The sequence below is a fragment of the Urocitellus parryii genome, chromosome 9, assembly GCF_045843805.1.
Source record: "Urocitellus parryii isolate mUroPar1 chromosome 9, mUroPar1.hap1, whole genome shotgun sequence".
NCBI lineage: Eukaryota > Metazoa > Chordata > Mammalia > Rodentia > Sciuridae > Urocitellus > Urocitellus parryii.
The window spans coordinates 22484691-22497376 of record NC_135539.1 but is presented as its reverse complement, the minus strand read 5'-3'; positions in this window follow the sequence as shown (position 1 = coordinate 22497376).

The window sequence follows — 12686 nt, the reverse complement described above, 5'->3', positions numbered from 1 at the left end:
AGACAGAGAGAGCAGGCAGGTGCCTGACAAAGGGGAATGAGGTGGTTCTATTGGCTGTGGGTTGGGGGCCTGCTGCACCTGAACAGTCAGTCTGTGCACCACACAGACCTGAGCCCTATTTCCAGGGACAGCAGCTTTCCATTCTTCCCTGTTTCTTCTGGTAGTCACCCCCTTATGTCAGATGAATTAAATTATGTGGCTATTTGTTGATTTATTGATGTACTCAATACCTATTAACATTACATAGTCATCACAATTAGTTAAGAGTTTGCCTCTCTATAACCATATTCCACATCCAACACTGTGCTGGGATTGTCATTGGTGTGACTCCACCCTCCATCCCGAATCACAGTCACCACCACCACATGCCCAGTGTCTCACTGATTTAAAATACTCATCTGCAGCGGCTCCAGAGGCCAAGGCTGGAGGCTGCAAATACAAGCCAGCCTCAGCAACTCAGTGAAAGCCTGACTCAAAATAAAAGATAAAAAGACTGGGGTGTGGCTCAGTAGCTAAGTGCCCCTGGGTCCGATCCCCAGTACCAAATATAAATAAATTAAATAAACATGAAAACAGCTCCTTTCTGTCAATATTACTTTTCCAATGGTCAAGTGTATCACAAGACCCACCAGGACAGGCCTGGGAGCCTCTGGTCTTGGACTCAGTTCACGCTGAGCTCTCCAGTACCTCAGCGAAGCTGCAGCCCCATGTCCCTTGGCGGCTTGTCCCTGTCTCAACGTCTGATCTTGGATCCTGCCGCTTCCCCATTTTGTTTTATGTCCATATTTCCTTTAGTAACATCTTCTTAATGTCCTAAGAAAAAGTGGATGGAAATTACAGTTTTAGCACGTTTTGTTCCTAAATCTGTCTTTACTCTCATAATTGGCTGAGTTGAGAATCTAAATGGCAGATCATCTTCCATGGGAATTCTGCTTGGTGCCGCTGTGCTTTAGCTTTCAGTGCAGCTGGAGACATCCCAGGTCACACTTCCTCTGGCTCCAGGTTCCCAGAGCCCCAGCCTCCCAGAGCTTCTACTGTGACTCAGAAGCTGGCTCCTTGCAGCAGCTACTTCCTGCTGGGCTGTGTTCTGAGTTGTTCCCACTGAGATCTGGGAGAAGGGACTTTCGTAGGAAGAGGACCAGGTTGATCTTTCCTAAAAGCAAGATCGGAAGGGGTGGGCCATTCTGACAGCTCCCTCTGTAGGATTAGGACCCTCGAAACACTTCAAATGCCAATTGTGCCCCCCCAGGCCTGCTGTGGCTCCAGCCCTCACCCTGACACCTGCTCCCTCCCAGGTCTGGTATGACATTTAATCTCCTTGGCTCTGAACATCCACCTCTGGGATGTGCTGATGGGGAGACAGCTCTGACCCATTCCCAGCCCTCAAGGGTGGGTTCAGACCCTGGGCAAGCAGGGCCCACAGATCAGAGACCTGGACTGAGAAGTTTAGAACTGCCTCCTTCCGGGTGGTGAGCTTCCTCCTTTTCATCTTTTTTCCTTTGCAGTGAACATAAATAAATAAATAAATAAATAAATGGTCCCTGGGTTTTGTGCCTTCAGGGAAGGGAAGAGAAAAAGTAACTTTCAGATTTGCTGTAATATTCTGCTAATTTTGAAAAAAACAATAAAGTCACAGAGCTAAAAACTTTTTTTTTCCTGATAAATTCTGGTGCAAATAAGAACTATAAACAAAAGCCAATAAATTAAAAAAAACCCAAAGAATGATAAACAAAGGAAAAGCAAACCTCTAAAAAGTAATAAAAACAAAAATTAATAACAGTTATAGAGTAAACATACTTAATTTTAAAACATTAAGAGGCAAACACCACATATCATCATGTATCACAGGTTCCGTTAATATAAAGGTGAAATAATAACAGACAGACTTGGTCTTGAGGTAGGAAACTGGAGCTACAGAAAAGGAAAGGCCGTCTCAGGAGAGTCTTGGGAATGCAGGAAACACCACTCAGGACCAGCAGAGGCAGGTGTCCCAGGTCAGTGCCCTTGGCCCACACCCTTGACTCCACGCCCACACCTGTAGAGAGTAAGGTGGGGGCAGTGAGCCCTGCTGGGAACATGGGTGAATGTGGTTGCTTTGGCTGTCCCTCTAGCCCAGTCCCTGCCATCGGCCAGCCTGAGAACCGATGAATGGGAGACTGAAAGGACAAACAGTACTCAGGACAAACCTGCCCCAGGGCCCAGTGGAGGCCCAACGGCTTCCCAACTGCAGCCTGGGGAAGTTATAGGGGGTGAGAATCACAGGGATTTTGCTGTGAGGCTGTAGCTAGGGGTTGTCAAGGAGGGTCCTTGGGTGGACCAGGTGTTTTCAGGATTTCAGTCCCAGATGACAATTTCCTTCCTTTGCATGACGGTGGAGGTTATCTGGGTTCAGGTCGGGTTAAGTCAGAGTGAGGCGACTCTTGTTCTTGATGGAGGATGTGTTTCAAAATGGCACTGCCTGTGTCAAGTTCTCCCCGACAGTGGGCACCTCACACAATGGGGTTGTTAGGGTTATTGTTTCTCCCTCTCCAGGTGGCCCACATTCTCCTTTGAACATGTATCTGCTTTCCAAAATAAACCACCTGTGTCTGTGATGAGCACGTGCTGAGATGCCCTTCTGGCTGGTGAGGTGGTACAGGCCTGTAATCCTGAGGACTCAGGAGGCTGGGGCTGTGTGGCTCAGTGGCAGGGCACCCCTGGGTTCAGTCCCTAGGCATTGCAACAAATACCCCTAAAAAGAACCATAAAGGGGCTGGGGATGTGGCTCAAGCGGCAGCGCGCTCACCTGGCATGCGTGCGGCCCGGGTTCGATCCTCAGCACCACATACCAACAAAGATGTTGTGTCTGCCAAAAACTAAAAATAAATATTAAAAAAATTCTCTCTCTCTCTCCCTTAAAAAAAAAAAAAAAGAACCATAAAGGAACTTTTCCAGTCCCATATGGCACTCCTGTCTGGAGTAAAGGTCCCCCCTCTCCTGGAACTCCTCCAGGGACAACCTCAGCCTCAGTGTCCTGCACAGAGCCCTTGGGTTTCTAAAGCAGTGGGCATCCACTTATATGCTAATGAATAGCTGGTGTCCCCTGATTGCCGGGGGAACCAACTGTCCTTAGTCCCCAGCAGGGGGTTGGCAGGTCCTGCCTCTCCTCACTTTGAGGAAGAGGAAGGGCTGGAGGTTGATCGGTCACCTCTGGATAATGACTTAATTAATCAATTAATCGTGTCTAGTGATGACACCTCTGTCAAACCCAGCTGACATTCAGAGGGCACCCAGGTGGGTGAAGACCTGGAGGTGCTGGGAGGCCCCTGCCTGGCCCTTCTCCACCCTGCTTTTCCCGGGTTGTACCCCTCATGAGAAACCAGCAATCTAATAAGAAAAACGCTTTGCTGACTTCTGGGGAGACAGGGGTTCAGGATAAAGAGAGATACAGTGAATCTTTTTTTTTTATTGTAGTTGGACACAATATCTTTATTTTATTTATCTTTCTGTGGTGCTGAGGATCAAACCCAGGGCCTCACATGTGCGAGGCAAGCGCTGCACCACTGAGCCCCAGCCCCAGCCCTCTACAGTGAGTCTTAAAGGAAACGCCCACAGCCATGGAGACCGGAAAGCACAGGTTTAAAGCTCCAGTTTGAGTAGCTCACCCTTGGCATGTGTCCTTGACTCGCCCTTGACCTGTGCCTTTGGCCTGTGCCCTTGGCCTACGGGTGCAAGCAAAGGAAACACTGGCGTGAAACTGTGCCCTCCCGGTGCCTCGGCCGCCAGCCCGAGGCACTGTCCTCCCTAAATACTGACCGCCCCTCGGGTCAGTCTCCCTGGACGCTAGGTCCTTGCTTTGCCTGCAGGCGGCACTCTTTTGAGGTTCTTGTCCTCCAACCTGTGTCCACGCCCGGGACTGCAGCTACTAAATCCTTTCCCTCACGCTTGCCAGGAACACCCTTCTCTTGGGGACTCCTCGGACCCTCGCTGTGAGCCATCTCAACAAACCCTGGAACCTGAGGAGCAGGATTATGCAGGCGAAGGGCACAGGTGACAACCCTGCTGGCGACTGGGAGGCAGGGAGCAGCCCAGGACAGCCTGGACCGTGGGCACCTGCTTTCCTTCCCATCTTCCCTCTGTGCTTCAGCCCATCCTCTCTTGCTCACCCACAATCTGCATGGGCTGGAAGGCCACGGAAGCCAGGCCACGGAAGCAGGTCCACTGAGGCCTCCCCACAGAGGCCCGCCCTCGGAGGCCAGTCCATGGAGGCTGGTCCATGGAGGCCTGTCCCTGAAATCTCTCCTAGCTCCTGCCAGCTGTCCCTGAAGGACTGGACACCCGTGGAAGCCTCTTTATAAATCAACTGCATACTGGTCAGGAGTGCGCAAAACCCTCCCAGGGCAGGGACCACGTGGGGGACGAAGGCAGGTGCCCTGGCTCAGGTCTCCTCGACCATCAGGACAAGGGCACGTGGCTTCCCTGGCGCTCTCCTTTCCCCAGCAATCCCGGCCCCTGACGAGGGCACTGAGATGGACCAGGCTGGGCAGAGAGCAGGCGGGCTAGCCACTGACAGCCCTTCCCACAGGCCAACCCGCCATGAGATGTCCTGATCCTGGGAAGGGCCCAAGGGTCCATCTCACCAAGAGCCACTGCGAGACCCGCTGTGGCCACTGTGCAGCCAGGGACAGTAGAAATGGGAAAACGACCGGGAGGCCTTGCTGCAGGCCTCGGCACTCCTGTCCCCCTGCACTTTCCTCAAGGGCTTGCAGCGGTCCTTCTGCAGGTCCTTCTGCAACTCGGTGGCACAAGCGCGGATCCCGACTCCTGCTGGCAATAGGAGGAGACCGCTGGAAAGACAAACAGCCCCCTGGGCCTCGACCCGCTGCAGACTAAGGGCTGGGGTGATCTCTCCACACACCCGAGCTGCCTGGGACCTCCAGCAGCCCCACCTCTCTGTCCCAGGGTCCAGATGCCCTCGCAGAAGGGCAGTGCCGAGTTCTGGTTCCCGGGGTAAACCCACCGTCCTTCCTCAAGGCCCAGGTGCTTGAAGGAGGAAGAGTCTTAAAACCATGCCCCTGATGCCCGGAGCAGTGGTGCACGTCTGTGATCCCAGTGGCTCGGGAGACTGAGGCAGGAGGATCTGAAGTACAAGGCCAACCTCAGCAACTTAGCCAAACCCACAGCAATTTAGCGAGGACCTGTCTCTAATTAAAAAAAATAGAAAGGGTTGGGGATGTGGCTCCAGGAGTTAAGCTCTCCTGGGTTCAATGGCCAGTGCCAAAAACCAAATCCAAAACCAAAATCCATACCCCAGGCCGATGAAAACTCACCAGATTCAGCCCACCCCAGAAATCAATAAAGGCATACTTCCCCTGTTCAGGGGGCAACCTGGCCCCCTGGAACAGTGCAGACCCCTTGGCTGAAGCCCTGTCAGAGCAAGGCCTGTGTCACTTGACCAAGTCAGTGTCCTTCAGTGTCAGAGGATGCTTGTCCAAAACACTGACCGACAAAACACAGCTAAGCCACTTTGGTCAGCACAGAAACAGCCATTTATATCTTCTTCAGGTCCCTGGGCTGCAGCTCGGGGGGCCTTAAGAGAACCAGAGGAGGCGCTCAGGCTTCTGTGGAAAGGGCTGCTATCAGAAACACCCACAGCCCAGGGGCTGCCCATCTGGCACCCACACACCTTCCCTGGCAAAGCCTGAAGAGATCCTCCGTAGGAAGAAGGGTAAGATGGTCCTGGGAAGGCAAGAGCCAACCATGTCCAGCAAGCAGGCTTGTTGATGAAGTGTTTTCTCTCATCCTGCCTCAATCCTTTGCCTCCATGGTGGCAGGGAACTGAACCTTATAGGGTCACAGCACCATGCAGCAAAGCCCCTCCCCAGACTCTGGCTCCTCACCCAGGCCTCCCGGACTCCAGGTCTGCAAGATATAAACATCTGCTCTTTATAAAATTAAAAAAAAAATATTGAAGGAGAGCATGGCACACGATTCTTGCCTGTAATCCCAGCTACTCAGGAGACTGAGGCAGGAGGATTGCAGGTTGGAGGCCAGCCTGGGCAACTTAGTGAGTGCCTGTCTCAATTTTTATTTATTTCTTTAAAGAAAGGGCTGTGGGGGGCTGGGGATGTGGCTCAAGCGGTAGCGCGCTCGCCTGGCATGCGTGCGGCCCAGGTTCGATCCTCAGCACCACATACAAACAAAGATGTTGTGTCCGCCGAGAACTAAAAAATAAATATTAAAAAATTCAAAAAAAAAAAAAAAAGAAAAAAGAAAGGGCTGTGGATGTAGTTCAATCCCCCAAACTGCAAAAATTAAAGAATACAATAAAACTGTAGGTTACCCAGTTTGTATCCGCAGATTGGTCAGAGTGTTCCGTGTTGAGTGTGAGCACAGAGAAAAGCAAATCGCTGTTCCTGCGAAGGGAAGCATCTAGAACAGCCAGATCTACGGACACCACGGGTAGGCGAGAGCCTGCTTAGGGCGCAGAGCGGGACCAGCACCCTGGGAAAGCGTCCTGGACCCCCGCAGTGCGGGCCGCCCATCCGCACACTTGAGCTGGGTGCCTTTTATGGTTGTGTGCATTACAAAGTTGCTCAAAAGCAAACGTGCAGAGCGCTTCCTTTGCCAAACTGGGCAGGAATGAAGAAATTCTCAGCAACCGGTTCCTTGGCATTCCAGGGTCCTCACCCCCTAGGGGACACGGGTTGTCGCCAAGGGCCAGAGCGCGAGCCTTCCGGAAGGAGCAGGACGCGCGCGGGGGTAAGCGGAGGGGAGGTGGGGCAAGGGGTCCAGAGCCCCTGCTGGTGGGCTAGGCCGCGGTCTGCGCGGTGGGCTCTGCGGAAATCCAGAATGACCTGGACGAAAAGCGTGACCTGTCGGACGAGGAGGAAGCGGGCGCCGCTCGCCCGACGAGGCGCTGACTTCACTAGAGTCTTCGCTTTGGTGCAGGAAGACGGAACCGCAGGGAGAGACCCGCAGGCCGGTGAAGAAGGCGCGCTGTCCAGCTGCAGAGAGACGACGACCTGCTGGCCACGTTCTGAAAACGCAACACCACGTCCCTCCGGGGCCGCCCCGGGGGTACGAATCACAGTTGATTACTGTCGCTCCTTGTTAACCACATTTAATAACAACACGTTATTTCAAAGCTACAAAATAGAAGATTTAAAATGTGTTCACTGCCAAAAAGATGCAAGGTGATGGTCATGTTAATTAGCTTAATATAATTATTCCACCATGTGCACAAATCCCAACATCACATTGGTGCCCATAAAATATATGACTCTTACATTCAATTAAAAATTTAAATTTACATGATCTCTTAGAAAAAAAAAAATCCCCCAAAGCATCAGTGTGAAGTCCCTGCCCTGGCCAGCTGAGAGTGCTGGGTCATTTCAAGGCGGTGCCCTAAAGGCCCCTGCGGGGGCATTTTCTGCTGGGCGCCCCTCACCACCAGGGGGCGTGTTTTGTCATTTTCAGTTCCCCTGATCCGAAGGTGCTTTGGATGTAGGTAATTCCAGGACCCTTTCATGGGGCAAAGAGAAGGGCCATATTTTAGTGTCTCCTGCAGACCCCTTAGCAGAGTCTGCTCATGGGGGCTGCTGTCCCTATTGTCACCTGGCAGCTGGATGGCCTTTATGGCTCTGTGCTCCTGCCATTGTGGTTCCAGAACCAGTAAGAATATTGACTGCCAGAGACTCACAGCCCAGCGCCACACAGCCAGGACCCCAGGTCCAGCTCAGGCTCCCAGTGCAAGCGGCTGCCCAAAGGGAGGCTCCCTCTATGGGGGGGGGGGCAGAAGAGCTGGCCTCTGAGCCTGACTAGGAAGGATGACCAGGAGAGAGGGAAAGAATTCAGGGCTTCAGAGACTACCTGGGCAGTTATTTCTGGGACCAAGGAGAAGTATGACCAGTGGCCAGAGAGGTAAGGTGGGTGCACAGAAAAGCCGTTTAAGACAGACTCAAGGTCAAAAAGGGCCTTCCACAGTGGCCACGCCTGTAATCCCAGAGGCTTGGGAGGCTGAGGCAGGAGGATCGCAAGTTCAAAGTCAGTCTCAGCAACTTAGCAAGACCCTGTTCAGAAATAGAATATAAAAAGGGCTGGGGAATGTGGTTCAGTGGTTAAGCGCCCCTGGTTTCAATCTCTGGTACCAAAAATAAATAAATAAATAAAAATCAATAAGTATGGTGAGTCTATGTTTCAAATATATAATAATGACAAATAAAACTCAAAAGAAAACGACCAAGAGGGTCTAGCCATGATAAGTAAGCGAAATCTCTGTGGCGCAGAAGCCAGCAGCAGTGGTGAGAGGAGTTGCTGGGGCCTGCGCTGTGCCCAGGGAGCACCAGGGAGACGTGTCCTCTCTGTAGGGTGGTTGGAAGTGAAGGGCCCCCTGCACAAGGCCCCACAGAGAGCGCCATGGCTTGCATCTGGAGCCTCAGAAGCTGCCGTGATGGCGGGGCAGCCGTGCTTGGTGAAGGGGAGGCTGGACATCCTCAGTGGATCAGCCCATCTGACGCATTCCTAATCTGAATGGGTGGACCATTGGTGGCACTAGGTGGATGGGTGTGTCACAGGGATGTGGCCTTGGGAATCCTGTCAGACCTAGGTCCTTCCTATCTCTCTCTCTCTCTGCTGCCTGGCCTTCCTGAGCAAGCAGCCTGCCCCACCATGTCCTCTGCCATGTTCTGCAGTGGAGTCCACCAACCATGGACTGAACCTCTGAAACCGTGAGCCAAAATAAATCTTTCCTCCTCTAAGTCGTTCTTGCCAAACATTTTGGTCACAGCAATGAAAGGCTAACTGAGAGCGCTCTTAGCAACGGTAGTGAAGGGGCATGCACCCCTGGGACCCTAGCTCCATTCCAAGGACATCGCTGGAGAAATCTCACTCATGTACAGGAATGTATATCTCAGCTTTGATCACACAAGTGCCAACTGCAGACAACCTAAATGGTCAGCAGGGAAAGGGTGAAATAAATTGTGCTACACTCACACAATGGAACATTCTCCGTGGTGAACAGGGTGATCTATACCCCCGTGAAGCCGCGTGCATAGATCTGGATAAAGCCTGACATGGTCATGCCTGGTTTCTGTGACAGGAAGCGGGTGTGGGGGACTGGATATTAGCAGGCTCTCGGAAACATGCTGGGACAGGTCAACTCGAAGGCGCTGTGCATCAGGAAGGTGACTGAGCAGTTGCTAAGTCACACACCCCGAGTAAGGTAAGAGCCTTATCCCCGCACTCTCCTCCTTAAAATTCCCTTTGTCTTTCTCCTACCCAGGGGCTAGGTCTGGAGCTCCTCAGCCCTGTGTTCAGTTGTCTAGCTGCTAGCAAAAATCAGACAGTGAGTATTACCGGAGTCCTAGGCCAGAGGCCTGGCCTGGGGGACCCAACAAATCAGGTCTGACCATCACCCCCCAAAACAAACAGAGGGTCCTGGTGAAGCCTAAAGGAACTTCAGTCAGTGCCGCTGCCCTGACTGAAGACCAGGGGGCTTGGGGGGACACTGAGGTTTTAGAAAGGAGATGGGGCAAGGGTGGGGTTTGCTCAGCTGGAGGACTCTCATTGCTGCCCACCACAGATCTAATCCCATCTGAGCACCCAGGCAGGGCCTGTCCAGGACCAGAAGCTGCTGCTGCTGCCCAGGTTGGGGGGCTCTCTGGAATCCAAGGGGACCCAGAGCCCAAGAGCCAGGTGCAAAATGGAGGCAGAGCCGCCAGGACTCTAGTCCTGCTCTTAGCTCCCTGCGGACAGCTGCAGGGCAGGCCGACAGGAGGAGTCCAGTCTTGTCGCAGTTGCTTCAGGGCAGGAATTTCAGGAAGACAGAAAGGACACATCTTTCCAGTGGCTGCCAAGGGGAGCAGTATGATGGGCTCAAAATCTCATCAGAGCAAAGTGCGGACTTTCGCAAGAATGCTCCACCCCTGAGCCACTGGCCAGTACCACAGTGGACCTGAGAGCCTCAGGCCTAGACTGGCAAAGACCAATGTACCCACCCTGCAGGGCCAGGGATCCCCGCATGGGCTGCAGCTGGTGCTCCTCCCTGCTGCTGTCTGAGGAGCAGTTCAGCCCGCTGCAGGCTCATGGCCCTGGGTCTCAGGCTGCCAGGGGCCCGACCTCCCCAGACTGGCCCAGGGTTCTCCCTTCTGTATTCTGCAAGTCTTTTTACTTATCTTTAAATTTTGCAACAGGGCCCTGCTAGGTTGCTGAGGCTGGCCTTGAACTTTCCAGCCTCCTGCCTCAGCCTCCCCAGGCAGGCTAAGTTGTGGAATTGAAGCATTCATGAATGTCCTGTCCAGAATGAAGTCTCCTTCTGGGATCTGTGGTTAAAAGCTATCCGTGGAAATAGGAGACTGACACATACCATTTTGCAGTGGATCTAAAATGTGTGCTGCATGAAAGAGCTAGACACCCAGGATTTACCATGTAAGGCTCCAGAAGAGCGGACTCAACCGTGATAAGAAGGAGCCAGCGGTTGCCCAGGTCAAGAGTGGGAGGCAAATGGACCGGGAAGTGCCAGGAGAGAACTGGACTGTGAGCCTGGACTGGACAGTAGGTACGCAGGTGTGCTCAGGTGTGCACATTTACCAAGTCCCCTTGGTACCTTAGGATGAGTGCATTTTACATATGTAAACTAGACCTCCATCAAATTTATCTTAAACAATAAAAAGCCCTTGGGAGTATTTCTACAAAGAGGAGAAGATCTTTTAAGACAGACTTTAGAAGTTATTCTTAGATCTTGTAAAATAACCTTTAATATCTAAAGTTTCTATTATTCTAATTGCTTGTTGTACTCGATAATTATTGTCCAGGTACCAATGTTAAAATACCAATTGACATCATCCTACACCAGCCTACGGCAAACTCAGTAATTTGGGAAGCTGAAGCAGGAGGATCTCAAATTTGAGAAAAGCTGCCCCAATTTGGTGAGACCCTGTTTAAAAAAAAAAAATTTTAAAGGGTTGAGGGTGTAACACAGCATAGAGCTTCCCTATGTTCAATCCCTTGTATGAAAATAATAATAATAAATAATAATAAGTAAAACAAATAAACAAAAAACCACTGTCCACCCAGAGGATGAAAATTGGCAGTTCCTTTCCCCTATGCACGTACGACTGTGAGTTAAAGCCCACAACTCTGTTGGTTCTCTTTCCAAACACGGGTCTGAGAGTGTTGGAGGGGCACCGTGGATTTCGAGGGGTAACACAATACTTGGAATCTGATCGGGTTGACATTCCACCTGTGCTCCTCACCAGCTCTGTGGTGTCAGCCAATTTACAGGCCACTTGGGTCTGGGTTAGCATGCTTGGAGAGTGGGAGTAACAACAGTAACCTCCTGGTCAGGCTGCAGCAGGGGGCTGGTATGCTGGATTACAACTCCCTCCTCTCCACTGCGGGTTCAGTGCTGGCTGGAAGGGACCCCAGGGAGGCTGGGTTTCAACAGGTGCTTCCAGGATCACCAGACAGGAGAAAGGGATGCCAGAGCCAGGGCTCCTCTCAGGACTTTCTGCTATTTACATATCATTCATCAAAATGGTCACACGGCCACCCCGATATCAAAGAGCGAAAGCATGCAATACTACCTTGGGCCTAAATGGGAAGAAAGTAAATACCTGGTGAACAGCACTAGCATGGTTAGCAATTATAATTCAATTTTAAAAGTGGGTAGAGGAACCAATAAAAAAAAAAATTCAGGCTGTGGCTGTGGCTCTGCAGTAGCACACTTGCCTGGCATGTGTGAGGCACTGGGTTTGATTCTCAGCACCACATAAAAATAAATAAATAAAACAAAGGTCTATCAACAACTAAAAAAATTCAAAAAATAAAAACGAAAAATGGAGAAAGAAAGAATGGATTTGAATTTTTTAAAAATGTTTATTTTGTAGTTGTACACAATAGTTTTATTTTGTTTATTCATTTTTATGTGGTGCTGAGGATCGAACCCAGGGCGTTGCATGTGCCAGGTGAGTGCTCTACCACTGAGCCACAACCCCATTCATGGATTTGAATTTTAAGAATCACAGAATTGCAAAATAGGCTCACTGATCTGGGGAAATTTCATAGAGGGCATGGGAAGGCCACTGGAGGGACGAGTGGAATGGCGTTGTTATGTCTGGGTGTCCACTTGGGGTCCAGGTTCTTGGGGATGTGAAAAAAGAATTGAGCAAGACACAGAAGGAATAAGCCAAGTGCACTTCATGGAGGGGAAGGAGGAAGTAGCACTCCATAAGGCAGGTGCAGTGGCCCACAGGGGCTCACCGCCCGAAACCCTGGTCTTTTATGCTCTCTTCCCTGTGGGGACAGAATTGAGGACCTTACCCCATCTGCTCCCACTGGTTACCTTGTGACGCCTGATTACAAGTGACCGGTTTCTGAATACCCAACCTGAGGCAGGAAGTATCACAGCGATAGGACTTGTAAACAGGGACATGACCCACCTCCAGCTTGTACCCTGCCTCTGCCATCTTGGAGTCCTGCTTCAGTATCTGGGATTTATCTTTACTGAGCCAGATGGAGGGTCTGGGGTCAGTGGTCGGTATCTGGGAAAGGATTTGTCTAGGGAAGGATCAATGCTTTGGCCTCTTCCCAGAGAGTGTCATTTCAGACTCGATGGATATCTCCTCCTGGGGACCTGTCTTGTCACTGGGGAAGATTGTACTAGGAAAGGATCAATGTATTGCCTTCTGCCTCATTCCCTGTCCCTG